This window comes from Saccostrea cucullata, unplaced genomic scaffold (genome assembly GCF_032062105.1).
Source record: "Saccostrea cucullata isolate Sc308-1 unplaced genomic scaffold, CSIRO_AGI_Scuc_v1 ctg17480, whole genome shotgun sequence".
Taxonomy (NCBI): Eukaryota; Metazoa; Mollusca; class Bivalvia; order Ostreida; family Ostreidae; genus Saccostrea; species Saccostrea cuccullata.
In genome coordinates this window covers 1-9083 of record NW_026925725.1, presented here as the reverse complement: position 1 = coordinate 9083, position 9083 = coordinate 1, and the positions used below count along the sequence as shown (strand labels likewise).

Sequence of the window (9083 nt, the reverse complement as noted above, 5' to 3'; positions counted from 1 at the left end):
TTTTTAACCAATGATTAAATACGTGCTTTATATCAGTTTTATTTATTTATTCACTAACCATTTAAGAATCAATTATTGAATTAATTTTAAAAACTAAAAATTTTCTGAAATGCAGCATTACACTTGCTGTGTAAGTGTGTGTGTGTGTGTAATTTTTTTTTTAATGTACAAAAAAGCCATTCCAAGTATTTTATGCATTAAAAAGGTGTTAGAAAATAAATAAATGGTAAATAAATAAAATAAATAATTAGTTAATCGTGATAAAAATGTCAATCTATTTGTATATTTTTTTTCAAATTGACAATAGAACAAAATAATCCATTATTTTTATCACCAAGAATTAGATTTCTTAGGGTTTTTTGTATAAATCTTTTTATCCTAAACTACATGTATGCTACAAAAAATCTTTTAAGCATATTTAAACGAATTTCAGTTAGTTTACGTCCATGATAGATATCAAAATAATCATCACATTATGTACAATTTTAATTTGCCAAATGTAATTTCATATTTTTCCTTTGTTTTGATTGAAAAAAAAAATCGGTTTTTTGTAATTGTAATTGATTGTTTACCAGTGACACGGGGTACACAGTAATGACACCTTTTTTTCAAAGACCTTTATACCTTGTTTATTTTGTGGCAGAGAGCGACTTTGTCCACTCTGCAGCTGTTTGAAATAACATTTTCTCTATGTATGAGACCCTATTTTTGTCAAACAAAGCAAAATAAATGTATCAAAAAAGCTATTGACCGGTTAAGATTGTGCATAATGAGACGATTATTTTGATATCCAACACGGAAGTAAAATAATTAAAAGTAGTTTGAATATGCTTCATAAAAGACTTTGAGATACATTTTAGCGTAAAATTGTTTACATAAAAAATTCAAATAAATCCTACTTTCGGGTATATTAATAATTTAATTTGTATATCTAACACAAAAACATTTTAAAAATGTTTTTAAAACATTTTCAAAATGTTGCGAAAACATTTTAAAAAACGTTTTAATCACGTGATTTTGTATGGTTTTTTAAACGTTATTAAAACATTTTAGTGAAATATTTCAGCAAAATGTTGTCAGAACATTTTCTTAAAATGTTGCAAAAACATTTTCAATAATGTTTTAATCACGTGAATTTGTATGGTTTTTTAAACGTTTTCAAAACATTTTAGTGAAATATTTCAGCAAATGTTTCCGGAACATTTTCTTAAAATGTTACAAAAACATTTTTCAACAATGTTTTAATCACGTGATTTTGTATGGTTTTTTAAATGTTTTTAAAACATTTTACAAAATATTTCAACAAATGTTATCATAATATTGTTTTTAAATGTGACAAAAACATTTTCAAAATATGTTTTATTCACGTTTAAATTGGTTGGTTTTTAAAACGTTTTCAAAACATTAAAGTCGAGGTTACAAAAGTATTTTTCCTGAAATTTTACTTTTTCTCATTAAATAATGATATATTTATATTTTAAAAAAAATAAACACAAGTTATATTTAATTTTTGAACCTTTAATACAAACCACAATCACAATTAAATTCCATTCTCGTTACAAGTTTTAATTTATTTTCTTTCACGTCACCGGGTTTTCAAAGGGTGAAAACGGCGTCTAATCCATTCACTGAATTTTAAAAGAACAGAATCACAGAAATCCTATGTTCACTGTATAAGTCGAACAGAGCGGCGGATCTATAAGACTTAGTTAGAATCACATACACTGAAAAGGCTGATAAGGAATCTGCCCCTCGAAAAGAATAGCACAACCTGTAAAGATAAGGAAAATTATGTTTGTGTCAGCGTTCTACATCTAATGTATCTTAAGATGATCAATGTCTTTCCTCATTTGCATTGGAAAAAGCAGAAAAATAATTACTATGACAATATTATTGAAGAGTAATAGTATAAAATTTACGTACACCTTTGCCTTCACCAAAGGCAGGTCTTTTGAATGTGGGAATTTGAAAATACGGATGATGCAACCAACACCATGCTGTAAAGAAATTTCATTTTTAAATCAACATATTGTTTGATGATTCACATTTCACAAAGACAATGAATACTTGAATCAAGGATATAATTGTGTTGCCTAAAGAATGAAATATTCAAATCAAATACATGTATATAACCTTAACACTTAAATTGCTACATACATTTGTACAAAGTTATTGATTATAAAAGTCATTTTTAAATGATCTTTTAAAGTCAATGATAAAGGAATAATTCTTACCATTCAAAGTTAATAAATCCCGAGGTTATTATTGTGGTTTCATGGTACAAGGTCTTCTCATTCAAATCGGCACGGAGGAAGCGCGCACATCTTGTTTACCAGAATTCAAAATTTGGCCTAGATAAGCAGCAAACCACTATACTCTGTAACGCGCTGCCCAGCAGGAGAATTGCATAATAGGTTATCATGACACTGAAACTGACCAGTGTGCCAATCCCTATCTAATGCCTCAGAGTAAAATTCTGGGAGTGGATCACAGATTTAATAACATTTCTTTTTAAAAAAAACTTAAGACATTAAGAGTTTTATTTAATGCTTATGATTTTATACATTTATTTTTTAAATTGTTTTGTTTGCCTATTCTTTTATTTTATTGATTTTTTTTATTTGTTTTAATCAAAGGACTTCATATGTCTGTTTAATCAATAAGCCAAAACCAGAAATCATTATAAAATACCGGAAAAAATCTTTCAATTAAAAAATTACTACAATTCCTCATTTCAACACTATTCTTTCTATATATTCTTTTTTTTATTCATAAACTAAATTTTAGGAAAATCGCAATCATACATTATTTGAATGTTTTAAGAACATTTTTTGAAAATAACATTAAAAATGTTGCAACAATGAAAAATGAAGTCTTTAAAAAAAAAAGAAAACAAATTAAATAATGTTCTAAAATCAGTCTCACAACATACTCTTAAAGATACTAAATGAATTAAATTGTTCCGCAATAACATAAATGTTTCAGAAACATTTTGAAAATGTTTCCAAAAAATGTTACAAAAACTATTATTAAAATGTTTCAATTTTTAAAAATATTTTTAAAATGTTCCTTACAAATGTTTCATAAACGTATATGCAATGTTTCCGAATTACAGAAAAAGAATGTTTCATTTCATGTTTTAAGAACGTTTTTAAAACGTTTTATAAGATCTTTAATATTTGGAAGCTATAAATACCCTTAGAATAATTTTTAGAAAAATGTTCCTTAAATGAATTAAGAATGTTTCAAAAACATTTTGACAACGTTCCTTCCAAATGTTTCAGAAACGTATTCATGCAATGTTTCAGATTTATGGAAAAGGAATGTTTCATTTCATGTTTTTAGAACGTTTTCAAAACGTAAAATAAAAATCTTTGATATTTGAAAGCTAAACATACCTTTTGAAACATTTTTAAAACGTTTCAAAAATATTTTAGAAAAATGTTCTAAAAGGATTTAATCATAAGCTTCTTGAAAACATTTTGAAAATGTTTTTAAAATGTTATAATGGGAAGAGGAAATGTTTTAAAAATATTTTTAAAATGTTTAGTCTGAAATGTTTCGAAAAAACCTTTTTACAACACCAATAAAATGTTTTGAAAATGTTTTGTAAGGCCAGCTTGCTCAATGGTTTAAATCTCTGAAGAATTTTCAAATAACAATTAAACTAGACCAGGTAATAAACATGCAAATGCTGATGCCCTCAGCCGTTAACCTTGCAGAAAAGAATACTGTACATCTTCTGAAAATATAGTAAGTAGTGTAGCACCTCAGGACAAGTTGTCTTTGAAAGCCAAATAAAACGTTGACAGATCTAGAGACATAAATCAGCAGATCAAATGGGTTGAAAGAGGTGTAGAGCTAGAGTCATCAGAGATATCTGGTCATAACAACTTCATAAAGCCTTTATGTTTTCAGTGGGATGCTCTTATAGTAGAGGATGGAATTCTCTTCCAGAAGAAAACGCACGAAAATGGCAAAGTTTCTCTGCAAACTTTTGTTCCATACAGTGAAAGACGTATAGTATTAGGACAGTTCCATGATGAAAGAACTTTTGCACATCTTGGGATAAATAAAACATTGACAAAGATAAAATGCAAATACTATTGGCCAGGATTGCAGAAAGATGTTCAATTATACATTGCTGGTTGTGAAAAATGCCATAGGTGAAAATCACGAAATACTACAAAACGTGCCCCTATGCAAGTTGTCAGTTGTGGCGCACCAATGGAACGTATTGCTACAGATATTTTAGGCGAGCTTCCAATGTCCAATAATGGTAACCGGCATATACTAGTCGTATCGGATTACTTTACTAAATGGGCAGTTTTCCTACGGCTAATATGGAAGCCGCAACTGTAGCTAAGGTGATAGTGGAAGAAGTCATAGCCCGCTTTGGGGTGTCTGACACTATTCACTCCTATCAAGGAGTCCAGTTTGAAAGCAATCCTTTTACAGAAATGGCTTTTGAATATAAGGAAAACGCACACCACCCCGTACCACCCCAATCGGACGGGATGGTTGAAAGATTCAACAAAACTTTGGCTACCATTTATCAGCCTATGGCAATGAGCACTTTACGGATTGGGACGAACATCTCATATAAGTAATGGTGGCATACAGAGCAGCAGTCCACGAATCAATTGGTGCACTCCAAACAAAGTGATGTTAGGTAGAGAGGTCGCTACACCTCTTGATATTGTATATGACGTCCATTTTGATATTAAGAAAATTCCACAGAAAATATGTGTTTGGGAGTTACAAGAAAAATTAGTAGAGGCGCTTTCAGCTGTCAGATAAATGACAAAAGAGAGTATAGAACGATAGAAGTGGTACCATGATAGAAAATTACACTGGCAGTCATTTAAGCCAGGTGACAGAGTTTACGTTCACTTCCCAAAACATAAAACTTGTACATCTCTTAAATCCTCATCATATTGGCAAGGACGATTTGAAATTGCCCTGTGGGGATCCGGGTTACTACTCCCTTGCTTATCGTAAAAGGCGACTAAATGAGGCGGTCCTTCGGATGAGACCGCATAAACTGAGGCCCCGTGTCACAGCAGGTGGGGCACGATAAAGATCCCTCCCTGCTCCAAGGCCGTTAGTGTCGAGCATAAGCCTAAATTTGCAGCCCTTCACCGGCAATGGTGGCATATCAGTGAAATATTCTGGAGAGGGACGTTAAACAGTATACAATCAATCAATCAACGATTTGAAATTATTGGGAACTATTCCAATGTTACTTTTAAAGTAAACTGTGGATACAGAGGTACAAACCAAGTCATTCATACTGCCAGGATAAGGCTAATGAAAGGCCAAATCCTAATATCGGAAACTTTGCAAGCAAAAATTATTGCGAAAAATACAGTGTCTGATTCTCTGAAGACATTGATGAAGATGCTGAGGCTAGAAATGAAAAAGAGTGTCTTAAGGAAGATGGTAAACGTAAGAAAAGCAGACCAGCCTACCTTAGTGATTATATCCCTCTTTGAAAATGTAAATAAAAATCAGTTTGATAGAAAATGCCTTCCGCAGTTCATTACTTCATCAAGGGATGCTCACTCCTCATGGCACCTGATCCCACCTCTGATGTTTCGGAGGTCCATGTTTCTCTGTTCCTATTTTGTATTATTTTATGGACTTTGAAATTGAATTCTGTTTCTTATTTTTATATCCTTCTTTCGTCAATGATTTAACCTTATTATAAATTCTCTTGTTTGCCTATGCCAGGACGTATATTTTTCAGGCGTGGGTAATGTAATGATATAGAATAATCATAGTGGATGGAAATGCCTTTAAGTTATTTAATAGATTTATTCTATATTTAACCAATCAATGTTTAATACTTCAAGCCAATCAAAGTTCACAAAATATTAACCAATCATTAGTAATTAGAAAAGGTATAAATACAGACACCCATGACATTCTGTTACTTGGTGATTTCTCATTGCTTGAGTTACACCCCTGTGGGCTAGGTTCTTGGGCTATGTCGGGAAACAACAGTATTGTTCGTTAGACCACGCAGTTAGGGATACAGTTCCTTTGTGTGTCTCGATTACTAGTGTCTTTGTGACTTGTTAGGGTCTTTTTAGGTAAATTGCAGACTCTGTTGGGAAAACAAAAGAATTGTTCGTTATACCACACAATCTGCAGCTACATAGATAGGTTAATTTTATATTTGATTAATAGTCTGATTATTAGTGATTCTTTTGTTACAGTTAATTTTTTAGTTAGTTTTTAAATCATTATCCATATAAGAATAAGGACAAATATATGATTATAGTGAATTGAAGTCGGTTGTTTGCCATTGCTATTAAAGTTTGTTTTGATTTTATATTATAAACGTGAATCTTAGGAAGGAAACCCTGAGCGAATGCAATAGATGATTATTTGAACTTTGTAAAAAAAGATACAAAAAATGTTAAATTGACAGTTTCTAAGAAAAGGCCGTCTATTTGACATATGTATGGAAATTTTGAACTTTAATAAGGCTTTCCGTCATCTGTAAGCTTCATTGATAATGATGGGTCATTTCCAAATGTCCAAACCTGTATCAACCGCTTCATATTCTCAACTACCACTCTTCACCCGGATCTTCAGTGTTAATAAGTACTATATATTATAGGAACTATATTGTCAATGCACTCTGAGAGTTTCATTATTCTCCGTGCTGCTGATTTCTTAAAAGTGTATTTGTAGCTCTTTTGAAGTTGATTGTTGCTCACGTTTATGTTTTGTATAGAATCTGTTCACTGATATTAACGTATATGTTTTCTATACATAATTAAGGATAATTTTCTTTTATGAATGGATGTATTGTGTACTATGTATTTTTAAATCTTTGCACATTTATATATATACAGTATAATTTGTCCAATCCGGCTACCGCCGGTTCCATAAAATTTGGCCGGATTAGACAGAATCCGGAGTGCAGGAAAATATCAATTCTAAAATTTTCGTTGTTTATTTACAAGTACATTATATACATATAATAAATAAAATTAAATGATGAAATCAATTAATATTTTAGAGTCTAGGAATTATAAAGTAGTCTCACGTAACTTACTTATTTTTACGCGAAGTTTGAAAGTCGGGTGAAATGTTACCTCAATCAAAATATACAGGCACGCATAGGAAAGATAAGCCTGACCATGTATTAAGTGGACCAGGTTTCGCTTGTCAAGGAACAGTGGTATTACCAGTAATGCTCAATTATTTACGATGTGCTTATTATTAGATTGAACTTTTAATTTTTATGTAAAAATTTACGTCTTCCCCCACAGTGTTATGGCGCCATTTTGAAATGCGTTCGATTTCGATCCCGATTTATATTTTGATTTGTAAATCGCATAACTATATTTTTGTGTTTATGTTATAATGTGGTAAAAGGAGTGAAACAAAGTTATTTTGATTGTAATTTAATCATATAAATTATTTTCTAAGTGGGTTTTGTCACCGCCGCATTTTACTGAGTTCGTCTCATGGCACTAATTAATGATGCTAATGTAAACACAGATTATCATATCCACCACTAGATAGAATGTTCTATCGTTAAAATGATATTGTCTTACGGACCCGGTTTAACGATAGAATTCGTTCCGTGTATTCGTAATGTAGCAAAAAGAATAACCCGCATAGTGCATTTACAAGGAACAATCTAGAGAGTTCCGAATGTAAACATGACAGGTTTGAATATTGAGAGAAAAACGTTGAGAAAATTTATTGGATTTTCGTATTTTTATGGATTATTTTTTGGGATAAAAGGCATAAGCAATCTCAAAAAGGTTTGTTTTGATTAATTTATAAGTAATTTTCTGTGCAAATCTGTTTGTATCCTTAAAATCGTTTCGTTGCGATTCTGCAATGTTTTGCTACATTGCGAGTATATGGGTGGTATTCTAACTGTGGTGAGGGCCTGTACCGAGACACAGTTAGATTATTCTAACTAATCCACCACGAAAGGTGTTAATTGCTTTGAAGTGACTCAGGTATGGCCGGATTAGAGGGAATAATTACCGTTAATTATGAGCAGTTGGGACTAGTATGGCCGTTCGGAATACAGAATAGACAGTATCCGGACTACGCAGAATTTTTTTATAATGAATTTGTTAAAGAAGTGCATGGGACTAAAATTTATAGACGGAATGGACAAAAGTCCGGAGTACTCAGAGTCCGGATTAGACAAATTTTACTGTATTTACATTTACAATAGATTCCCCCTATGATTCTTTACCATAAAATGCAGTTCATTTTCTCATGATCTACATTACATATGTACCACGAATAAGCATCAATATCTCCATTGTTACGCCATAATACCGCATTGACGTCAAAATATATAGTGCAGACAGTAGTATAAGATGTAACATTTGGCGACTTTTTTATACGACTTGTTTCTGCTTGACGACTTGTTTTTCTCCGAAAAGTATGTATAATAGTAAGAAAAAACCATAAAAAAAAATTTGACGCCCAGTTTTTCTCCGAAAAGTGCTTGACACCCAGTTTTTCATCGAAAGCGGCTTGACGCCCAGTTTTTCACTTCATAGAGCTTGACACCCAGTTTTTCATGTACTTGAATGCCCCCAACACATGGAAACATGACATTTGGTCTGGGGAAGGGTTTAACACCCATTTTTTCATAATGAGGTCCGGCATACCCGAATACTTACATTTTAATTAAGGTCTTCCATCTTCAGCGGAAGACCTGACTGTTATTCTTAGGTTTCTTTTTAGGGTCTTCCGTCTCCAGCGGAAGACCCTTCTATTATTCTATTGTTTCTTTTTCACTTTCATTAGGGTTTCCGTCTTCATTCTATTATTCTTCGGTTTCTTTTTAGGGTCTTCCGTCTTCAGCGGAAGACCCTTCTATTATTCTTCGGTTTCTTTTTTACCTTTATTAAGGTCTTCCGTCTCCAACGGAAGACCTTCTTGCTATTCTTAGGTTTCTTTTTCACTTTTATTATTATTATTATTCTTTTTTTTCTTACCGATTTTGTGCACGCGATTTCTCAAAAACGGCTCGATGGATTTCCATGAAACTTTCAGGACTTATGTAACATAACTTGAACCTTATGCGTTTT

The 9083-nt window shown here is 31.9% G+C and overlaps 1 long non-coding RNA gene across 1 annotated transcript; it reads right to left on the bottom strand.

Moving 5' to 3' along the window:
• Positions 1–1576: 1576 nt before the first annotated feature.
• Positions 1577–2491, bottom strand: LOC134269669 (uncharacterized). Its single transcript, XR_009992621.1, has 3 exons — positions 2235–2491; positions 1924–1997; positions 1577–1771 (listed from the first exon to the last, which is right to left on the bottom strand). It is a non-coding gene; the product is annotated as an uncharacterized LOC134269669 (long non-coding RNA).
• Positions 2492–9083: the final 6592 nt, after the last annotated feature.